The 25,036-nt window shown below is 42.5% G+C and overlaps 1 pseudogene; it reads left to right on the forward strand.

Moving 5' to 3' along the window:
- The first annotated feature begins 2,670 nt into the window (after positions 1–2,670).
- Positions 2,671–25,036, forward strand: part of LOC136164213 (arsenite methyltransferase-like) — a 38,152-nt pseudogene continuing 15,786 nt past the window's right edge.

Here is a 25,036-nt window from a genome sequence, read left to right on the forward strand (position 1 = left end):
AATGCTTTTGAACTGTGGTGTTGAAGACTCTTGAGAGTCCTTTGGACTGCAAGGAGATCCAATCAGTCCATCCTAAAGGAGATCAGTCCTGGGTGTTCATTGAAAGGACTGATGCTGAAGCTGAAACTCCAGTACTTTGGCCACCTCATGCGAAGAGTTGACTCATTGGAAAAGACCCTGATGCTGGGAGGGATTGGGGGCAGGAGGATAAGGGGATGACAGAGGATGAGATGGCTGGATGGCATCACCAACTCGATGGGCATGAGTTTGAGTAAACTCCGGGAGTTGGTGATGGACAGGGATGCCTGACATGCTGCGATTCATGGGCTCGCAAAGAGTCGGACACGACTGAGCATCTGAACTGATGGGATCTAGAAAGATGATACTGATGATCCTACTTGCAGGGTAGCAAAGGAGATACAGACATAAAGAACAAATTTACAGACACAGGATTGGGGGTCGGGGGAGAGGGTGGGACAAATGGAGAGAGTAGCATGGAAATATATACGGTACCATATGTAAAATAAATAGCCAGTGGGAGTTTGCTATGTGACTCAAACCAGGGCTCTATGACAACCTAGAGGTTGGGATGGGTGGGAGGTGGGAGGAAAGGTCAAGAGGGAGCGGACATACGTGCACCCGTGGCAGATTCATGCTGCTGTGTGGCAGAAACCAACACAACATTGTAAAGCAATTATCCTTCAATTAAAAATATTTGCTTGAAAAATGTTGAAAGGCAAGAAGATCCTTTTAAAAGCCCTTCATTGACAGAGGGTAGATCAATTTGTTCAGGTCCGTTCTAGAGACAGGCCAGCTCTTAGTAATTTAAGGAGAAATTCAATATTGTGTCTCAGCCCAAGTAAAAAAGATAACGCCACTCCATTTTTTAGGGGAAGTTTGAAAACATCCATAGGGAGCTCCCAACTTCCAGTTCTGTATTTAAGAACTGAACTGATTAGAGGGTTTAGCTATTAAGAAATTGTACAAACTCCACTGTTGATTTTAGAACATTTTCTGCTCAAAATTAACCTGGTTGTTACAGGAATTATTTTCCTAAGTCACAACAAAATTTTAAGAAGCACATTCATCATCCCAAGGGTGCAACTGTTCACATTTGGAAACATAGCCTAATCTTAATGCTATCTTCCCAGTTTTCTGCTCCTTTTTGCACTAATTTCTTTGAAAAAAATTGCAGCAATTGCTTCCTCCAAATTCCTCCCTGGTGGGTCTGCCTTCAGACATCCCCATCAGCCTTCCACTAAAAGAGCCCTCTTTCTGGTGTTTGCCTCTCTTTCCCTCTCCTTCCTCCCAAAAGCTCTTTCTTTGCTCTGCTTCTGGATGTCAGTCCTCCAGTCCCCCTTTCCCCATCCATTCTTGGCTGGCTTTGCAGTTTCTCCTTTTCCTCCAGCCTCTCGGAGCTGGAGCACTGGGGGCTCAGTCCTCTTCTCTTCCCTGGGGTCCTTGTCTAGACTCAGGGCTTGAAACAGCCCCTCCAAGCTCACTCGCCAGCCCTGCCCTCTCCCCCAGCTCCAGACTCCCCTCCGTAACTCTCTACCAAGCATGTCTACTTGGCTGTGCTGTGGACACCTCAAATTCAATACCTGATGCTGAGACCTGATCAGTCCCAGCTTCCTAGTTAAAAATCCTAGAGTTATCCTCTCACACTCCCATCCAGTCTGCCCCCAAAACTGTATCATTTATGATTCAAAAGATGTCCTAGGAATTCCCGTGTGGTCCAGTGGTTAGGACTCAAGCTTTCACTGCTGAAGGCAAGGGTTCAGTCCCTGGTAGGGGAACTATGATCCCATAAGCCACACAGCACAGCCCCAAAATAAATAAATGTGAATCTATATCCTATCTCCTACCATTTCTGTTCACCTCTGACACAATCACGAGGGTCCCATTTGCTTCCACCTCTCATCTATAGAATTGAAGTCATCTGAACAGCAAGGAAAACAATCAATCCTAAAGGATATCAACCCTGAATACTCATTGGAAGGACTGATGCTGAAGCTGAAGCTCCAATACTTTGGCCACCTGATGCGAAGAGCCAACTCATTGAATAAGAGCCTGATGCTGGGAAAGATTGAGGGCCGGAGAAGGGGGCGACAGAGGATGAGATGGTTGGATGGCATCACTGACTCAATGGACATGAGTTTGAGCAAGCTCAGGGAGACAGTGAAGGACAGGAAAGCTTGGTGTGCTGCAGTCCATGGGGTCACAAAGAGTCAGACACGACTGAGTGACTGAACAATCCCATTGTTCTCTATGGAGCAGGATCGTCCGGTGGAAATAGGCGGGGATCACACCTGTAAGCTTACATTTTCTACTAGCCACATCCATAAAGGAAGAATGAAACAGCTCGATTAACTTTAACAGTATATTTATTTAATTCAATATATATAGCTCCCCTGGCGGCTCCGTCAGTAAAGAATCTGCCTGTAATGCAGGAGACCTGAGTTCGACCCCTGGGTTGGGAAGATCCCTAGAGGAGGGCATGGCAACCCACTCCAATCTTCTTGCCTGGAGAATCCCATGGACAGAGGAGCCAGGCGGGACAGTCCATGGGATCGCAGAGAGTTGGACATGACTAAGCAACTAAGGACAGCACACAGCATCTAGCCTCAAGAGCCATCTGCAGGGTATCCAAGTCCTGGAGACAGAGGCGACATGGTGACCCCTCACGACACTGAGATCCAGAAAGACGTGCAGGAGCTGAAGACATCAGCAGGCCAATGCCGGGGTCACTGTAGCAGGCTGTCCACAAAAACATCCAGGAAGCCCTCCAGAGTAAACACGAGGAAGCATCCTTGAGCTATTATGGCTGGGTCATAATATGGTCATCTATTATGGTCATCTGTCAGCGTCTGGAAAACTGATGGGTTTTGGACCTGGGTAGTGGAATTAACCGAGATTGCTCTGCTCTTGGTTGGTTGGTGAGAAGGGACATGTCACTGGAATAGACTTGACAGAAGGTCAGTAGAAGTGGCTAACAAGTACATTGAATATCACATGGAGAAATATGGCTTCCAGGCACCCAATGTGACCTTTATTCATGGCTACATAGAGAAACTGGAAGAGGCTGGAATCAAGAATGAGCGTTATGATATTGTGATATCCAATTATGTCATTAACCTTGTACCTAATAAACAGCAAGTGCTGCAGGAGATACATTGAGTGTTAAAGCATGGCGGCGGGCTATATTTCAGTGACATCTATGCTAGTCTTGAATTGCCAGGGAAAATCAGGATACACAAAGTTTTATGGGGTGAGGGCCTGGTTGGTGCTTTGTACTGGAAAGACCTTCCTATCCTTGCCCAAAAAATTGGCTTTGCCCTCCGCGTTTGGTCACTGCCAATTTCATTACAGTTCAAAACAAGGAACTAGAAAGCGTGATTGGTGACTGCCACTTTGTTTCTGCAACATTTTGCCTCTTCAAATTCCCTAAGACAGGACCAACTAAAAGATGACTAGTTAGTTATAATGGAGGAATCACAGGACATGAAAAAATCAATGTTTGATGCAAATTTCACATTTAAGAAAGATGAAACTGTTGAAATGGATGAAGAAACAGCAGCTGTCTTGAAGAATTCACAATTTGCCCAAGATTTTCTGATCAGGCCAATAGGAGAGAAACTGCCAACATGTGGAGGCTGTACTTCTTTAGCAGCAAAAGATGCAATCCCAGATCCATCCACGGTTAGACACAAATAGAAAGTCCAGAAGTCCCCCTACTGTTGCTGGCTGCTGTCACAAAGAAAAGCTGCTGAAACAACAGCTGACCAGAAGACAGTGGACAGGAGGTGACAAGAATGATCACACATGTTTAAACCTGCTCTTCTTCATAGCCCATATGACAAGAAAGCACAAATGGGAAAAATCCACTGCATTTCAGATAAAAATAAATGAATTATTTTTACAAAGTAAAAAAAGTCCATATATCTAAAGTATTGCCATTTCAATGTGTAAATATAAAAATGATGAAGATATTTTGAATTATTTTTATACTAAAGAATGCAGACTTGGGCTTCCCCCCGTGGTTGACTAGCAAAAAATCTGCCTGTAATGCAGGAGCCACAGGAAATGCAGGTTTGATCTCTGGGCCGGGAAAATCCCCTGGAAAAGGGCATGGCAACCCACTCCAGTATTCTTGCCTGGAGAACCCCATGGACAGAGGAGCCTGGCGGGTCACAGTCCGTGGGGTCGCAAAGAGTCGGTCATGAGTGAAGCAACTCAGCAGTAACAGCAGCAGCAGTGTTGAATTTGGCCTTTGAGCCCAGCGTGTATTTTACAGTTACAATGAACTCAAAGTAGCCACAATTCAAGTTCTCAGCAGCGACGAGGAGTAAGAGGTTGTCATACTGGACAGCGCAGCTATAGAATATTATAAACGCAGAAAACATCCCTCCCATCTCTCTTCAAGCAAAAGTAGAATCGCTGGCGATGGCTCTTGGGACCCTCTGTGATCACACTGCCCTCACAGCTTGGGCCTCATGCCTCCTCTGCCTGACTCCAGCGATACGGGGCCCCTCACGGGTCCCTGGATAAGCCATGTACAGGTGGCCCCAGGGCCCCTGCGAGGCCCCCTTCAACTGGGGACTTTCCTATCCCATGGTCACTCCTCCACCCGCCTTTGATCTTTTTTTAATTTATTTTATTGGAATATAGTTGATTTACTATGCTGTGTTCATTTCTTCTATACAGCAAAGTGATTCAGTTACACAAACAAATACTGGGTTGGCCAAAAAGTTCATTTGAGTTTTTTCTTAGCATCTTAAGGAAAACCCCAAATGAACTTTCTGACCAACCCAATACACTATTTTCCATATTCTTTTCCACTATGGTTTATCATACAGTTCCCTGTGCTACACAGTAGGAATCTGTTGTTTATTCACTCCCTCAATCTTAACCCAAATGCTACCTTCTCAGTGAGGCTGTCCAGACCGAGGCTTTTTTCAGACTGAAAACCCTCCACTCACCACCCCTACACACCCTCACCATCCTCTATCTTCCTTAGAGGGATCTACTTTCTGTCACACTTTTAACCTCCTAACATGCCATAAAATCACCTCTCTCCCCACACTAAACTGTCATCTCCACGATTATGTCAGGGTTTTGTTGTTTTTTGTTCTCACTAATACCTTCCTAGGGCCTAGAGCGCTGCCTGGAGACACACAATAAGCATCCATTAAAGATCTGTTGACTCAGATTGTGTTTTTATTCACTTCACACAACAGGAAGACTGTTCCTCCACCATTAAATATTCATCTTTATCATCATTTAATGATGATATGGTATATATCATGTGTAGATAAAGTACATTTTTATTCACCCAACCTAATTGTGAAAATTAAGATATTTCCAGCTTTTCACCATTATGCAGCTATCCTTGGGATCTAGATAAACATTTGTTGGCAAATCTGATTATGTCTGGATCAAAAGAAATGTAATTTGAAAGCCTATTGTTTTTGTCACAGGTTTCCCGTTTCCCATTATAAGTAAAATTTAATAAGTACTGTAGTTATAATGTCATGTGCATCTGGGATTGTCTCTGAATAAATTCCTAGCAATGAAATAATGGAGGAAGGCAAATGCTTTTGTTATCATTTTGGTAGATATGGACTGTACTTGTCTTAACTGTTGACTAGCTTTAGCTAGACCAGTGAACTAAACATCTTAATCACCTACATAGTTTTTGTATTTTTTTTATTGAAATATAGGTGGATTATTCTTTTCCATTATAGGTTATTATAAGGTACTAAATATAGTTCCCTATGCTTATTGGTTATCTATTTTACATATAATATTGTGTATAGGTTAATCCTGAGCTCTTAATTTATCCCTCATCCCCTTTCCCCTTTGGTAACCATAAGATTGTTTTCTGTGTCTGTGAGTCTATTTCTGTTTTGTATGTAAATTCATTTGTATTGTTTTTTTTCATTTATTTTTATTAGTTGGAGGCTAATTACTTTACCATATTGTAGTGGTTTTTGCCATACATTGACATGAATCAGCCATGGATTTACATGTGTTCCCCATCCCGAACCCCCCTCCCACCTCCCTCCCCATCCCATCCCTCTGGAATGTGAGAGTTGGACTATAAAGAAAGCTGAGCTCCGAAGAATTGATGCTTTTGAACTGTGGTGTTGGAGAAGACTCTTGAGAGTACCCCCCCCAACTTTTTTGGCATCAGGGACCAATTTCTCGGAAGACAGTTTTATCACGGGCCGGGGAAGTCAGAGGGATGGTTCAGGTGCTAATGTGAGCAATGGGGAGTAGCAGATGAAGTTTCACTCACTCACCCACCGCTCACTTCCTGCTCTTCAACCCAGCTCCTAACAGGCCATAGCCCAATACCAGTCCAAGGCCTGGAGTGGGGACCCCGGGTCTAAAGCACTTGGGACGGCACCCAGCACAGAGTGAGCCCTGCTCAGTGACACCTATGGCCATCTCTTAATACCTCTGTGAGTCTTTGTCTTCACCAGCATCATTTACCATCTACGTGTCTGCGTTGCACTGGGGATGTTTGAAGGAGGTGAAAAACATCTTACTCTTTTTGTATATAAAACTCAAACATATACAATATATGAACAGACAGACAGTATACCTGTGCCATTAAAGGGTCATGTCATGCCCTGTATATTCGGACAAGCTATAATCTGAAAAGATAACTCACTGCAGTGTTCATTGCAGCACTATTAACAACGGCTAAGACATGGAAGCAAACTAAATGTCTATCAACAGATGAATTTGAACAAAGAAGAGGTGGTACATATACAAAATAGAACACTACTCAGTCATAAAAAAGAATGAAATGATGTCATTTACAGCAACATGGGTGGACCTAGAGATTCTTATACTAAGTGAACTAAATCAGTCCAGTCGCTCATTTGTGTCCGACTCTTTGCAACCCCATGGACTGCAGCATGCCAGGGCTCCCTGTCCATCACCAACTCCTGGAGCTTACTCAAACTCATGTCCGTCGAGTCAGGGATCCCATCCAACCATTTTATCCTCTGTCATCCCCTTTTCCTCCGGTCTTCAACTTTCTCAGCATCAGGGTCTTTTCTAGGGAGTCAGATCTTTGCATCAGGTGAACACAGTATTAGAGCTTCAGCATCAGTTCTTCCAATGCATATTCAGGGTTGATTTCCATTAGGATGGACTGGTTTGATCTCCTTGCAGTCCACGGGACTCTCAAGTGTTTTCTCCAACACCACAGTTCAAAAGCATCAATTCTTTGGTGCTCAGTTTTCTTTACAGTCCAACTCTCACATCCATACATGACTACTCGAAAAACCATAGCTTTGACAAGATGGACCTTTGTCAGCAAAGTAATGTCTATGCTTTTTAATATGCTGTCTAGGTTGGTCATAGCTTTTATTCCAAGGAACAAGTGTCTTTTAGTTTCATGGCTGCAGTCACCATCTGCAGTGATTTTGGAGCACCAAAATATAAAGTCTGTGTTTCCATTATTTCCCCATCTATTTGCCATGAAGCGATGGGACCAGATGCCATGATCTCAGTTTTCAGAATGTTGAGTTTTAAGCCAACTTTTTCACTCTCCTCTTTCACTTTCATCAAGAGGCTTTTTAGTTCTTCATCCAGCCCAGCATTTCACATAATGTACCCTGCATATAAGGTATATAAGCAGGGTGACAATACACAGCCTTGAAGTATTCCTTTCCTGATTTGAAACCAGTCTGTTGTTCCATGTCCAGTTCTAACTGTTGCTTCTTGACTTGCACACAGTTTTCTCAGGAGGCAGATAAGTCAGACAAAGACAAATAGCATATGATATCACTTGTATGTGGAATCTAAAATTTGTGGGAAATTCTTAAAGAGATGAGAATACCAGATCACTTACCTGTCTCCTCAGAAACCTCTATACAGGACAAGAAATAACAGTTAGAGCTGGACAAGGAACAACAGACTGGTTTAAAATTGGGAAAGAAGTATGTCAAGACTGTATATTGTCACCCTCTTTATTTAACTTATATTGAGAGTACATCATGGGAAATGCTGGGCTGGATGAAACACAGGCTAGAATCAAGATTGCTGGCAGAAATATCAATAACCTTATATATATGCAGACGACACCACCCTTATGGCAGAAAGCAAAGAGGAACTAAACAGCGTCTTGATGAAGGTGAAAAAAGAGAGTGAAAAAAGTGACTTAAAACTCAACATTCAAAAAATGAAGATCATGGCGTCTGGTCCCATAACTTCATGTCAAATAGATAGAAAAACAGTGACAGACTTTATTTTGGGGGGCTCCAAAATCTCTATGAAAGGTTACTGCTGCCATGAAACTAAAAGACACTTGTTCCTTGGTAGATAAGCTATGACAAACCTAGACAGCATATTAAAAAGCGGAGATATTATTTTGCCAACAAAGGTCCCTACAGTTAAAGCTATCGGTTTTCCAGTAATCATGTACAGATGTGAGAGTTGAACCATAAGGAAGGCTAAACACTGAAGAATTGTTGCTTTTGAACTGTGGTGTTGGAGAAGACTCTTGAGAGTCCCTTGGACTGCAAGGAGATCCAACCAGTCAATCCTAAAGGAAATAACCCTGAATATTCACTGGAAGGACTGATGCTGAAACTGAAGCTCCAACACTTTGGCCACCTGATGCAAAGAGCTGACTCATTGGAAAAGACACTGATGCTGGGAAAGATTGAGGGCAGGAAGAGAAGGGGTTGACAAAGGATGAGATGGTTGGATGGCATCACCACCTCAATGGACATAAATTTGAGGAAACTTCCGGAGATAGTGGAGGAGAGAGGAGCCTGGTGAGCTGCAGTCCATGGCGTCACAAGAGTTGGACATGACTTAGTGACTAAACAACAGAAAATATAACACAAATGAACTTATCTACAAAACAGACTCACGTGGAGAACAGACCTGTGGGTACCAAAGAGGGGTAGGCGTGATGGGGGATGGACTGAGTTTGGGATTAGCAGATGCAAATTATTATATATAAGATGGACAAACAAGAAATTCCTACTGTATCGCACAGGGAACTATGTTCTGTATCCTGTGATAAACCATAATGAAAAAGAATATTTTTAAAAAATATCAGCCCTGGACCACAAAGACCGCAGAGCAGACCCAGTGTCTTGGACCACTCGGCCCCCATCAGAGCACCTGCCAGAAGGGCAGAGTTCATACAAAAACTCATCTCAGTCTCAAGGGATTCCTTAAAACATCCTCTCCCCTCAGGATACACTGAGACATTTCTGTTGTCTTTAGAATGTTTCATTGTTTGGTAGGATTTTTTTAATATAGAAAAAGATGCCTTTCTCTGCACCTTGGATCACACCATGCAGCTGGGTTTACTGAGTTGCCTTTGTAGACAGCTGGCTTCAGGAACACCTCTAGTTAGAAACATGTTAAAATCAAAGCAGAATGTCCCAAAATGGAGCCTGGCATAGAGGAATCACTCAATAGATATTTCTTGACTATACATTAAGCACGTTTTATTAATTGAAGTATAGTGGGTTTATAATTTGTGCTGGTTTCAGATGTACAACAAAGTGATTCAGTTATAGATATATGTATTCTAAGATTTTTTTCCCTAAAATAGGTTATTACAAAATATTGAGTGTAGTTGCCCATGCTATACAGTAGGTCCTCATTGATTATCTGTTTTATGTATAGTAGAGGCAGTTTTTTGGTAATCTTGGTTGTCAGTTACTTTTATTTTTATAGCAGGGAAGACAGGCCAAAGAATTCTGCATCACATGACCTGCAAGGTCACTCGGCCCACACTGAGGTTCCAGGCTGTGCCCTCAATAGCCAGCAGGAAAGGGGGGCTATTGGGACCCCACAGACTGGGCTGGAACTACCCAGCTGGGTCATGTACATGTATCACTGCCACTCTGTAAGTTGCATCCTAGCCCACCTGCAGCTCCACAGAGATGTGCACCCCGAGAAATGGCATAAATAAAGAGGCAGAAACTCAGGGGCCAGGCGGTGCCAGCATCTGGAGCCCCTCCCGGCTGAGCCCTGGGAGGAGGCGGTCAGATGTACCGCTGTAATTACAAACAGCAGGCTTCTGTATTTACACTTTCTCTTCGTGCGTGTCTTTAATGAGCTCCTGCTAATGGCACATGTGAATTGGAAAGGCCTTAACTGTGCTTTCAACACCTTGTCATTCTTATGAGCCAATTACAAGGAGCCGCTCATTGCTGACTGCAGTAAACTGAACGTTCATTACCCTGAGCAGGTGTCTCACCAGTAATAGTGACCATGATCATCTCCTGCAGACGGGAAAGAAGACGATGGGAGGACGGCTCCGTACCCTGCTAGCAGCCGGTTGTGCAGCACCCGGTCACCCAAAATGCCCTCCCCTGCCCAGACAGATGGTTTTCCTCACTCTTTGAACCTTCTATTTACTATGTTCCAAATACTTAGCAGGCTAACGATTGGCAAGCCAAGACGTGGACACAACCTGAGTGTCCATCAACAGACAATTGGATTAAGAAGATGTGAGATACACAAATATACACATGCTTTTACACATCTATACAAAGAAACACTACTTAGTCTTAAAAAATGCAATAATGCCATTTGCAGCAACATGGATGAGCCTGGAGATGATCAAACTAAGTGAAAAAAGTCAGACAAACACCATATGATATCACTTATATGTGGAATCCAAAATATGACACAAATGAACTCATCTATGAAACAGAAACAGACTCGCAGACACAGAGAACAGATCTGTGGTTGCCAAGGGGAGACGGGAGTGGTGGGGGATGGACAGAGAGTTTGGCATTAGCAGATGCAAACTATTGTATATAGAATGGATAAACAACACGGTCCTACTGTATAGCACAGGGAACTATGTCTAATACCCTGAGATAAACCCTGATGGAAAAGAACATGTAGAAGAATGTATATGTACAACGGACTCACTTTGCGGTACAGCGGAAACTGATACAACTTGGCAAATCAACTGACCTTTAATAAAATAAATTTTTAATGACTTAATTAACTAAAATAAAAAGAATAAAGTAGAAAGAAAGAATTCGCATTCTGAACAAGGTTCCAGGTGAGGCTGCTTCTGCTGGTGCCGGAACCACTGGAATAGTGGAACAGCTATGAGGAGAGTGCGTGTGACCCAGTTGCTTCAGTTATGTGGAACTCTTTGCAACCCCGTGGACTGTAGCCCACCAGATTCCTCTGTCCATGGGATTCTCCAGGCAAGAATGCTGGAGGGGGCTGCCATGCCCTCCTCCAGGGGATCTTCCCAACCCAGAGACTGAACCCATGTCTCCTGCAGCTCCTGTGGGGGAGACTGTAGTATCAACTTAGGTTCAAATATTGATAGAAACTTGCTTTTTACCTCCAATGGGGTCATTGGCAGGTCACTAATTCTTTCTGAGCCTCAACTGCAAAATGGAGATAAGACTATCTATTTGAGTGTTACTAAGAGGACGAGCAATGAGCAAGATTTCCTGGCAGCTCAGACGGTAAAGAATCTGAATGCAATGTGGGAGATCTGGGTTCCTGAGTCAGGAAGAACCCCCGGAAAGGGGAATGGCTATTCACTCCAGTATTCTTGCCTAGAGAATTCCACGGACAGAAAAGATCCTGGCGGGCTATAGTCATGGGGTTGCAAAGAATCAGACACAACTGAGAGAATGACACATTTTCTTTCACTTTCAGAGGACAAAGAATGAGCAAGCTGGGACTCAGCATCAGGCAGTCTGTAGCTGTTGCTGTTTGTTGGAGAGCCTAGGCCTCTTGCTGCATGGCCCCAAGTCAGGCGCGACAGTCAGAATTGGAACCCATGTCTTTCTCCCGAGCTTGGCTGTCTTCCTCTGAGGACTTCCTTAGCACTCTTACCCCACTCCTTGCCCCCAGAGTCCCAGTGCACTTAAGGATGTACCAGAAGGACTTGCCTGGTGGCTCAGTGGGTAAGAAGCGATGTCGTGGCCATCGTTTGTCCATCCAAGACCACACTTGAATTAGACTGTAAGTGATACAAGATCAAGAACCGTGACTTCTCTACAACTGTGTCCCCAGAGGAGATCCTCAGTCAACATCTGTTAGAAGAGCAAAGCGCTTAGGTGAGCCCAGAGGAAAGGCTTTCTCCTTTGCTGCAGTGGCTAGTAGGAAATTTCTGAAAGTAGGGAGGTGGCCTGAAGCTTTGTTTTTTAAAAATATTTATCTATTCAGCTGCACCGGGTCTTAGTTGTGGCACACGTCATCTTCAATCTTAGTTGCAGCACGCAGGATCTAGTTCCTTGACCAAGGATCAAACACAGGCCCCTGCATTGTGAGCATGACATCTTAGCCACTAGACTACCAGGGAAGTCCCATGATCTGAAAATTTCATTGCAAGTGATAAATGTTAGAGGTCACTGGCTAAGGTACACATTATATTCCAGTTTGCCCAGGACAGTCCTGGTTTCACCTTTTGTCCCACATAATTAATACTCTGATTCTCAAAAGTGTCCATGTTTGGAAAATGAATCATGTGACCATTTTATCAGCAGTCTAAATGAGAGTTGGTGACAGCACAGCACTGGTATCCAAAAGCAGTCACTCAGACCTCCCAGGTCCCAGCAAGGCTCATCACCCAGAAAGAGACAGCCTGAGGTCACTGACAACAAGAGAGAACTTAGACATGGGGCTACTCTCTCATCCCACCTCCCAACCCTCTGCCCGTCATAGCTTTAAAAACAAGTGCAAAACATACACTCGACCTCACTTGTCATCTGTGAGCCAGAAAGGTCTTTGCCAGAAATTACACGCTGCTTCAAACTCATTGGCATGGACCCTGAGCTGAAGATGAAGCCTTTTCTACTGTGTCCCCTGACACCTCAAGGAAGTAAGGCACATTTATTAATGGTTTCACATCCCCTGCCCTCTCTCTCCATTGCACAGGCTGTAAATTAAACAGGAATGAGACGGAGCAAGGGAAGTAGAATTTCTATTTATTGGGAGCAAAGTCACCCTATTACCACCCCAAACGAGCCTTCCTCCAGCGATGCTGTTGAGGCAGCTGGAGCCTGGAGCCTGAGCTGGATGGAGCCTGCAGGTGCAGCCCGACTCTGCCAACCTGCCTAGGTCTGTGCCCACAGTCACACATCCCTCAGGCAAGTGGACAAATTCCCTGAGTGCTCAGGGAGTCAGGGGTGCCTCAAATGCAGGCAGAGCTGGGATATCCTGGCGAAGGCTGCAGCCTACACTTGAGCTACCTACTGTCTAGGCTGGAAGACAAGATTGACACGTGCCTGAAGTGGCTGGAGCAAAATTCAGTCCCCACAGGCTTTTACTGGGTTAAGTGAAACCATTCTGGTGTTTAAAATGTGCCCTCACTTGGATGGCTTTATACAAATTCCATAGACCAGTTGGCTTAAACAGCAAACACTTATCTCTCACAATTCTAGAGGTGGGAAGTTGAAGATCAAGGTACCAGGAGGTGACTGGTGAGAGCCAGGGTTGCCACTTTCTCCCTATGTTCTTGTATGGCCTTTCCTTGGCATGTGAGCATGGAGGAGAGAGATGTTCATGCCTCTTCTCCTTCTTATAAGGACACTAATACTATCAGAGGAGCCCCACCTTCATGATCCCATCTGAACTTATCTCTCAAAGTCCCCAACTCCTAATACCATCACATAGGGACTGAGGGCTTTGACACATGGATTTGGGAACATTCAGCCAGGAACAAAACGCCTACCTGTGGAAGATGAGTAATTTAATAAACATTTACTGTGACCAGCCACAAGACAGACTGTATTCTGAACACCAGAGGTACAGCAGCAGTGACTATAAGAAACTCCCGACCTTCTTCTGATGAAGGGGGTGGAAACCATCCAGATGATACAGCTGCCAATGTGTTTGTGAATTTACATGCACAGTAAAGCCCTCAGGATCATATCATCAGATACCATTTCCTGGCAGGCACTGTGGGAGTACTTCACCTTTGTTCCTTCTTCCGTTTTAGCCAAGCATGGGAAAGGAAGTTGTAAAGATCAAAGGTGCCAGGAAGGAGAACTTTTTTGTGAACTGTCTCATCTATCATTGCAGCTGCTCTAGTTTTGGCATCTCAAAGCTCTGGTATCAACTCTCAAAAATCTTGAATGAAATTTCTATGGAGACAGGTCTGTGGCCCCACTAGGTTTGGCAGGATAATGTTGCTAGGCATATAAGCTTCACTTTGAGCTTTCAAATTACAGATTTGAAACCATTATTTGTCACACTGATCCTGCAGTGAAATGCACAGTTAACTTCCTTAAAGTCACTATAAACCTAAAACTACAAAAAAACAAAGCTCCCATTCATCCCAATTCTTAAGGTCAATGTGGGTGGCAGTTCAGAGCTGAAGCAGATTCAAAGGCTGTAGGTACAACAGGCTTGAGGTCACACTGATGTGACCTCGGGCATGTTACATAATCTCTCTGAAATACGTTTTTTTCACCTGTAAAATGAGAACAGAGACCTTGCAGGTGTATTGAACTATAGCTAATAGAAGTGATATGCACAGCACAGAACAATAACAAAGCAACTGGTACTTACTGCCAAAACTAATGTGCCTGTCATTGCTATTCATCACCATCACTAGTGATCATCAGAGACATAATCCTGCACTGGTAATGTTATGTTGTCTGCGTTAGTTGCTCAATCATGTCTGACTCTTTGTGACCTTATGGACCTTGGCCCACCAGCCTCATCTGTTCGTGGAATTCTCCAGGCAAAGATTCTAGAATGGGTTGCCATTCCTTTCTCCAAGGGATCTTCCCAATCCAGGGATCAAACCCAGGTGTCCTGCACTGAAGCGGATTCTAACCTCTGAGCCACCAGGGTAGCCTATCTGCTATCTGTTATCTGTAAAATGCATTAAAGTATCTCAATATGAACAGCATCCTGTATTTATGTAAGCAAGTTAACTGTAATCTATATCCAGGGATGACTGAAGAATATTTGAGCCACCTAGTTATAAATCAACACTCCAAGAAAAGAGAACCTTCCTTTGGTTCTCAAAAGAGAACTTTCTCCATTGGTGCAGCCATTATGAAGAGCAGTATGGAGGTTCCTTAAAAACTAAAAATAGAGCTACCAGATGACCCAGCAATTCCTCTCCTGGGTATATGACTGGAGAAAAACACAGCCTGAATGGATATATGCACCCCAATGTGCATTGTAGCACTGTTTACAATAGCCAAGACATGAAAGCCCCTAAATGTCCATCAACAAAGAAACAGATAAAGAAGATGTAGTATATATATACTATGGAATATTACTCAGCCATTAAAAAGAATGAACTAATGCCATTTACAGCAGCGTGGATGGACCTAGAGATTATCATACTGAGGGAAGTAAGTCAGACAGAAAAGGAGAAATAGCCTATGACATCCCTTATATGTACAATCTAAAAAAAAAAAAAATACAAATGAACTTATTTACAGAACAGAAACAGATTCACAGACTTAGAGAACAAACTTATGGTGGCCAGGGGGGGAAGAATGAGGGGAAGAGATGGTTAGGGAGTTTGGGATAGATATGTACACACTGCTGAGAAGAGCTAATGCCTCTCCTTCTAAAACTCTTTCAAAAACTTGCAGAGGAAGGAACACTTCCAAGCTCACTCTACAAGGCCACCATCACCCTGATACCAAAACCAGACAAAGACAACACCAAAAAAGAAAGTTACAGGCCAATATCACTGATGAGCATAGATGCAAAATTCCTCAACAAAACTTTAGCAAACAGAATTCAGCAACACATCAAAAAGTCCGTGCACCATGATCAAGTTGGGTTTATTCCAGGGATGCAAGGATTCTTCAACACACACAATCAATCAGTGTGATACACCATATTAACAAATTGAAAGATAAAAACCATATGATAATCTCAATAGATGCAGAAAAAACCTTTGACAAAATTCAGCACCCATTTATGATTAAAACTCTTCAAAAAATGGGCATAGAAGACACCTACCTCAACATAGTAAAGGCCATATATGATAAGCCTACAGCAAACATTATTCTCAACAGTGAAAAACTGAAAGCATTCCCCCTAAGATCAGGGACAAAACAAGGGTGTCCACTTTCACAATTATTATTCAACTCCTATTTAACTATTATTCAAATCCTAGCTACAGCAATCAGAGAAGAAAAAGAAATAAAAGGAATCCAGCTTGGAAGAGAAGAAGTAAAGCTCTCACTGTTTGCAGATGACATGATATTCTACACAGAAAACCCTAAAGATAGTATCAGAAAATTACTAGAACTAATCAGTGAATTTAGCAAAATTGCAGGATATAAAATCAATATGCAGAAATCACTTGCATTTCTATATACTAAAAGTGAAAAATCAGAAAGAGAAATTAAGGAGTCAATCCCATTCACCATAGCAACAAAAAGAATTAAATATCCAGGAATAAACTTACTTACAGAGAAAAAAGAACTGTATGCAGAAAATTATAAGACACTAATGAAAGAAATCAAAGACGACATAAACAGATGGAGAGATATTCCATGTTTCTGAGTAGGAAGAATCAATATTGTGAAAATGACTATTCTACCAAATGCAATCTACAGATTCAACATGATCCCTATCAAATTACCAATGGCATTTTTCACAAAACTAGAATAAAAAAATTCACAATTCGTATGGAAACACAAAAGACCCAGAATAGCCAAAGTAGTCTTGAAAATGAATAATGGAGCTGGAGGAATCAATCTTCCTGACTTCAGATTATGCTACAGAGCCACAGTCATCAAGACAATATGATATTGGCACAAAAACAGAAACATAGACCAATGGAACAAGATAGAAAGCCCAGAAATAAACCCTTGCACCTATGAGTACCTTATGTTTGACAAAGGAGGCAAGAATATACATTGGGGCAAAGACAGCCTCTTCAAAAATGGTGCCAGGAAAACTGGACAGCAATATGCAAAAGAATGAAATTAGAACACTTCCTAACACCATACACAAAGATAAACTCAAAATGGATTAAAGACCTAAATGTAAGACCAGAAACTATAAAACTCTTAGAGGAAAACATAGGCAGAACACTCCATGACATAAATCAAAGCAAGATCCCCTATGACCCACCTCCTAGAGTAATGTAAATAAAAACAAAAGTAAACAAGTGGGACCTGATTAAACTTAAAAGCTTTTGCACAGCAAAGGAAACTATAAGCAAGGTAAAAAGACAACCCTCAAAATAGGAGAAAATAATAACAAATGAAGCAACTGACAAAGGATTAATTTCCGAAAAATACAAGCAGCTCATACAACTCAGTACCAAAAAAGCAAGCAACTCAATCAAAAAATGGGAAAAAGACCTAAACAGACATTTCTCTAAAGAAGACATACAGATGGCTAACAAACACATGAAAAGATGCTCAACATCGCTCCTTATTAGAGAAATGCAAATCAAAACTACAATGAGATATCACCTCACACCAGTCAGAATGGCCATCATCAAAAAGTCTACAAACAATAAATGCTGGAGAGAGTGTGGAGAAAAGGGAATGCTCTTGCACTGTTGGTGGGTATGTAAATTGATACAACCACTATGGAAGACGGTACAGAGATTTCTTTAAAAACTAGGAATAAAACCACCATATGACCCAGCAATCCCACTCCTAGGCATATACCCTGAGGAAATCAAAATTGAAAAAAACACATGTATCCCATTGTTCATTGCAGCACTATTTACAATAGCTAGAACATGGAAGCAACCTAGATGCCCATCAACAGATAAATGAATAAAGTAGTTGTGGTACATATACACAATGGGTATTACTCAGCCATAAAGAGGAATGCATTTGAGTCAGTACTAATGAGGTGGATCAACCTAGAACCTATCATACAGAGTGAAGTCAGAAAGAGAAAGATAAATACCATATACTAATGCTTATATACAGAATCTAGAAAAAATGGTACTGAAGAATTTATTTATAGGGCAGCAATGGAGAAACAGACATAGAGAATAGACTTATGGACATGGGGAGAGGGGAGGAGAGGGTGAGACATATGAAAAGAGTAACATGGAAATTTACATTACCGTATGTAAAATAGACAGCCAACAGGTATTTGCTGTATGTCTCAGGAAACTCAAACAGGGGCTCTGTATCAACCTAGAGGAGTGGGATGGGGAGGGAGAAGGGAGGGAGGTTCAAAAGGGAGGGGATATATGTATACCTATGGCTGATTCAAGATTGCTGGGAGAAATATCAATAACCTCAGACATGCAGATGACACCACACTTATGGCAGAAAGTGAAGGAGAACTAAAGAGCCTCTTGATGAAAGTGAAAAAGGAGAGTGAAAAAGTTGGCTTAAAACTCAACATTCAGAAAACTAAGATCATGGCATCTGGTTCCATCACTTCATGGCAAATAGATAGGGAAACAGTGGAAACAGTGGCAGACTATTTTGGGGGGCTCCAAAATCACTGCAGATGGTGACTGTAGCCATGAAACTAAAAGACGCTTGCTCCTTGAAAGAAAAGTTATGACCAACCTAGACAGCATATTAAAAAGCAGAGCCATTACTTTGCCAACAAAGGTCCATCTAGTCAAAGCTATGGTTTTTCCAGTAGTCGTATGGATATGAGAGTTGGACTGTAAAAAAAGCTGAGTGCCGAAGACTGATGCTTTTGAACTGTGGTGTTGGAGAAGACTCTTGAGAGTCCCTTGGACTGCAAGGAGATACAAGTCCATCCTAAAGGAAACCAGTTCTGAATATTCATTGGAAGGACTGATGCTGAAGCTGAAATGTCAATACTTTGGTCACCTGATGCGAAGAATTGACTCATTTGAAAAGACCCTGATGCTGGGAAAGATTGAAGGCAGGAGGCAAAGGGGGCGACAGAGGATGAGATGATTTGATGGCATCACTGACTCAATGGACATGAGTTTGGGTAAACTCCGGGAGTTGGTGATGGATAGGGAGGCCTGACATGCTGCAGTCCATGGGGTTGCAAAGAGTTGGACATGACTGAGAGACTGAACTGAATTGAACTGAACTGATGGCTGACTCATGTTGAGGTTTGACAGAAAACAACAAAATTCTGTACAGCAGCCATCCTTCAATAAAAAAAAAAATACATAAATTTTAAAAATGGATAACAAACCAGGACCTACTGTATAGCACAGGGAATTCTGCTCAGTGTTATGTGGCAGCCTGGACGGGAGGGGAGTTTGGGGGAGAGTGGATACACTTATGTGTATGGCTGAGCCCCTTTGCTGTCTTCCTGAAACTATCACACTATTGTTAATCTGCTATACTCAATATAAAATAAAAAGGTTTTCAAAACTTCAAAAATTGAAAGTGGGGCTATTTGCAGGGGTTAATTTTTTTCATTTACTTAAAGTGGGAAGAGTATTATTTAATCACTGATATTCCCTAGTGGCTCAGATGGTACAGAACCTGCCTACAAGCAGGAGACTCAGGTTTGATCCCTCGGTCGGTAAGATCCCCTGGAGAAGGGAGTGGCTATCCACTGTAGTATTCTTGCCTGGAGAATGCCATGGATGGAGAAGCCTGGTGGGCTACAGTTCTTGGAATCACAAAGAGTCAGACACGACTGAGTGACTAACACTTTCACTTTCACTGGGTAATATTAGTGGTTCGTAGGGAATGTGAAATTATACTGCTTCCCCTTTGGTTCTCCTTTACTTTAGTAAACACACTATACTATTTTAAATGACTGATTGATGCTGTTTGACAGAAAACAACGAAATTATGTAAAGCAATTAACCTTCAATTAAAAATAAATAAATTTTGAAAAATAAAAATACACAATAAAACAAATGAGTAAATAAATAAATCCACACTCCAGAACAGAGTAAGATGTTGCCTCTCAGAAGTTTTTATCTGTATGGATGCACTGTTCAGCCTAAGGAATGAGAGAGAGCTGCTGCTACTAAGTCGCTTCAGTCGTGTCCAACCCTGTGCGACCCCGTAGACGGCAGCCCACCAGGCTCCCCCGTCCCTGGGATTCTCCAGGTAGGAACGCTGGAGTGGGTTGCCATTTCCTTCTCCAGCGCATGAAAGTGAAAAGTGAAAGTGAAGTCGTTCTATCCTGTCCAACTCCTAGCGACCCCATGGACTACAGCCTACCAGGCTCCTCTGTCCATGGGATTTGAGAGAGAGCACAGTGTCAAATAAGGCTCTCAGGAATCAGAGATCTTACCCAGTATCAACAATTTTGATACTTTGCCTTTCAAAAATACAAGCAATTGTGAAGCAGAAGCGATGCAAGGAGGGATCTAGACCCGCCCCTGCCCCCAGAATAAGCTCCCCGGATTCTTTTTTGTTACATTAACAAGACTCTGAGGTATGGCATGCAGTCATATCTTTCATGCAAAAGGGATATGCTTAGATTAGGGAACATCTCTGTTTTCACACTCAAACTGTCACATAGCCTACTCGACACTTTCCAGGAAGTCATGCAACACTAATCCCTGGATTCCAAGTTTCCTTATCATAAGCAACCTTACACAGACCAGGTACATCCTGCTAGCAACATTCCACAGGTAAGGACTCCCCTGTTAGTTATCATTAATGTTATCTGCTTGGCTTGAAATTAGCATGTTTGCAAGAAACTCTACCTTCCTTTTTCCTTTCCCAGAGGCATTCCAGCACCCTGCCCAAAGGAAAGGACTAGGCTGAAGGGCTGCTGTGAGCCATCCTTTCCCCACTGTGAGAAATACACCTTCACTGGCTCAGTACATGGTACTCAAGGACTGTAATTGGCTAGAAAGGTAGATGAGAGTTCACATCCTTTGCTAGAAATAATCTGTCAAACCCAGCAGATTTCACCCATGGCTCTGGGTCTAGGTTGCAGTCTCTCATCACCCTCAACATAAGATGCTGTCACCCGACCCAACCAGAAAGTTCTGATTCTGTCATCAGAACACTGTTGCCTCTGCCTCTAAGTGAACATTTTATTCAAGGTGCTCGTCAAAGAGCCTAAGAATTGGGTGTAGACTTAACTGAGCTAACAGAGAGAAATTGTAGAACTCTTCTGTGCCCGCTTCTAGTAAATGTGAACTTGGTAATAAATAGAGCATCTGTAGCAGAACTAGGGAGAAGACAATGGCACCCCACTCCAGTACTCTTGCCTGGAAAATCCCATGGATGGAGGAGCCTGGTAGGCTGCAGTCCATGGGGTCGCTACGAGTCGGACACGACTGAGAGACTTCACTTTCACGTTTCACTTTCACGCATTGGAGAAGGAAATGGCAACCCACTCCAGTGTTCTTGCCTGGAGAATCCCAGGGACGGGAGCCTGGTGGGCTGCCGTCTACGGGGTCGCACGGTGTCGGACACGACTGAAGTGACTTAGTAGCAGCAGCAGCAGAACTAGATGTGAAACATGTTTTCCTTCTAATTCACCCCCTGATGGCAAAAGTGAGGGGAAAGCAGGTAGGGTCCCATCTTCTTCAAAACATCAAATTTGCCAGCAATTATTAAAAGGATGACTTAGCCAAGATAAGTTGGCAGAAAAATTGGGAGACCCTGGTCCTTGTCCTGCTCTCGCTCCCTAGTGGTGTTGCCTGGGCTCAGACAATAACTCTTCCAGTCCGAGTTTTCCAAATGGGCCCAATCCTATTCAGATCTGTTACACAACAATTTCCTCCCTGCTCTGACAGCTTTGTGCTCTATTGAAGGGACTATGATTAAAAAAGAAAAAAAAAAAAATAGGGGATGAGGAGGGAGACGGTAGAAATTTGCTTAAATGAAAAATAAGCAAAAGTTGGGGAAACCAATTATAGCCATGTGATTATGGGGAGAGGGGACATCTGGGTGGACAGGGAGAAGTTTGTTCTTCAATAGCACCATCTTGTCTCCAAGGAAGCTGGGACATGAAGAAATCTGAACAGGTAGAAGGAAACAAAACTATTAAAATCTAGGATGATTACATATAATTTCTTGTCCACAACAGGACTCTTTTGAGAGTGAAAGGGGACATTATGAGGAGCTGCTTCCGAATAGGCATAACTGTACCAATCCAGACATATCCGGATGGTCAGCCACCTGACCCAGAGCTGCTCTGGTCCCCACACTGATGGGACAAAGTGGGCCGTGGACTCGGTTCCTACCACTAGGAAGGATTAGTGAAGGTAGCAATGGTTTCTTTCAAAGCAAGAACATTGATTTTCAAAAACGAAAACATTCAAGCAAATGTGGAAATATCAAAAAGTAACTTGCCACCATCATTTTTTCACTCATAATGACTATTTGAGCTTAATTGCCAGTCTTATTTTATCTTCTGTCCTTGATGAATAACTTCAAACCTTGAGAGAAAAAGAGAGAGAGATTTTCTCCTCACCCATGGTATGAATATTTTAAACAGACAGACTAGGAAAGATCTTTCAAGCTTCAATAAAAAGGCCACTCAACTAACCAGACTGCCTTTCATATCATAGTCATCATTAAAAATTAATCTACTAATTTCACCTTTTCAAATAAATTAGGGAAAGTACTACCTTGCTTCAGGGAAAAATGTATTTATTTGTGAGAGCAAGACTGAACTTGAGTGGAAATGCTAAATCAAAAGGGCTTTAATGTAAATGTCTAACAGTAAGAAATGGTTATATAAATTCTAATGCATTCATATACGGGAAAACCATGTGGTCACTAAAGCTAATTATTTGTAATTATATTGACATAGAAAAATGTTTATGATATATTAAAGGTATATTGAAACACATCAAATATTTTTAAATCTATTTGATACTGAAAACAAACCAAAAAAGAAACCTGTCACTCACTTTGGGGGGATAATAAGAAACCAAACCGTTATTTTGAAAACTGGGATATAAAGGAAAAGAATCATGCATCTATCTTGTTCTTCCTGTGCTAATTTTCCCCATGGGTGACCAAACAGTGATTGAAGGAAAATGTATCTTTACAGAAGTATTTGGCTGATAAGCAATAGATATGGTAGGATTAGAATATAACAATTTGATATTGTCTAATGAATTTATAGATGCATTAGTTTGCTCGGGCTGCCCTGACAATGCAGCACAGACCAGGGGGCAGGGGTGCTTAAGCGACAGAAACGTACTTTTTCACAGTTCTGGCGGCGGAAAGCATGACCGAGGCACCCGCGGCGCTAGTGTGCCTGGTCGTTCCTCCCGGCTGTGGATGGCCACCTCGCCTGTGACCTCACAGGGCCATCGCTCTGTGAGCATCTGCGCCCGCACCTCCCCTTGGCATCCGACGTTGTTCAGTTCTTGTGTCCGACTCTTTTGCGACCCCCTGGCCTACAGCCCTCCAGGCTCCTCTGTCCACGCAGTTTCCCAGGCAAGAATGCTGGAGTGGGTTGCCGTTTCCTCCTCCAGGGGATCTTCCCGACCCAGGGATCGAACCCACATCTGCTGCACCGGCAGGTGGAGTCCTTACTTCTGATCACCAAGGAAGCCCCCTGTTTGTATCATAACACCTAATGACTTCATTGCAACTTAGCCACCTTGCCTCCAAATACAGTTGCATTCTGAGGTTCTATAGGTTGGGACTACAACTTATGAATGGGAGGGGGGAAATAATTCAGCTGCAAATATTAGATCTAGGTAGCCTTTCAGAGTGAGATAGCAGCAGACTTAATGTGCCTCCTGGGGGTGTTCACAAGTGGACTTGTAGACTTGACTCATAAGGATGGAATCTGAATCTGATCAAGGTTTGAGATTGAACTAGCAATTTAAGGAAACATTATAAATGATGCCATGGGGAAGAAATCAGCAAAATTCAGGCTGAGAAATTCTATAGAACAGATGATGAGTTTCTTTGACAAGTAAACTGCAAGGAGAAAAAATTCGAGGTGGAAACTATGGATGAAAAAGACTCAAGAGACATAACCAAAACAGCCAGTTACAAGTATAAAACTTGATCCTGATTTAAACAAATCATTGTAAGACAAAGACACTTTAACGGTGCCTAGATATTTGAGAATTTCTAAGATATTGCTGTTAATTATTTAAGTATGACAAAAATATTGTTATTTCTGAAGTATCTCTATCTTTTAGGGAGAAATAGTTACTGAATAAATGATATGATGGCTAGGATCTGCTTCAAAATAATCTGGGGAGGAGGTAAATTAAAATACAGACAAAACAAGATTAGCCACAAATGAACATTATACAACCATAAAAATGAATGAAATTCTGCTGTTTGCGGCAACAAGGATGGACCTAGAGAATATTATGCCTAGTGATATATAAGTGAGTGAAAAATAAGTCAGAGAGAGGAAAACAAATACCATATAGTATCATTTTTATGTGAAATCTACAGAAAAATACACATCAATGTATATGTATATAATGTATATGTGTATATAATACACATCAATGTATATGCAAAACAGAAACAGACTTACAGATATAGAAAACAAACTAGTGTTTGCCAGTGGAGATGGGGTGGGGGGAGGTAGGAGTACTGGATTAAAAGATACAAGCTGCTAGGTGTGAAACAGATAAGCAGCAAGACTCTATCGTACAGGGGCCCCCCTAGTGGCTCAGAGGTAAAGAATCTGCCTCCCAATGCAGGAGACGTGGGTTCAGTCCCCGGTCCAGGCAGATCCCACACGCCACTGCACAGCTAAGCCCCCGCACCACAGCTAGCGAGCCGGTTCTCCAGAGCCCAGGAGCCGCAGTTACTTCAACCCGTCCACCCTGGAGCCCGTGTGCTACAGCCAGAGAAGTCAGCGCAATGAGAAGCCCACGTTTCACTACGAGAGAGCAGCCCCCACACAAAGGTGAAGACTCAGTGCAGCCGTACATGAATAAATAAATTAAAATTTTTTAATGATATATTGTACAGCACAGGGAAATAAAATAGCCAATGCTTTGTGATAAATCTAATAAATTTTTTAGAGGTTAGTCACAAATAGAGAAGCAATATATTATACAATCTGTTTTAGTACATATTTGGAATTTTTCAGAATTAAAAATATTTTTTAAATGAGGGGAAGGAAACATTTAGATCATCTATATTATGTTTATTATGAAAAAGGCATGGGGTGGACACACATATACATGTGCATGATCTTAGGGAGA

The sequence above is a fragment of the Muntiacus reevesi genome, chromosome 3 (genome assembly GCF_963930625.1).
Source record: "Muntiacus reevesi chromosome 3, mMunRee1.1, whole genome shotgun sequence".
NCBI lineage: Eukaryota > Metazoa > Chordata > Mammalia > Artiodactyla > Cervidae > Muntiacus > Muntiacus reevesi.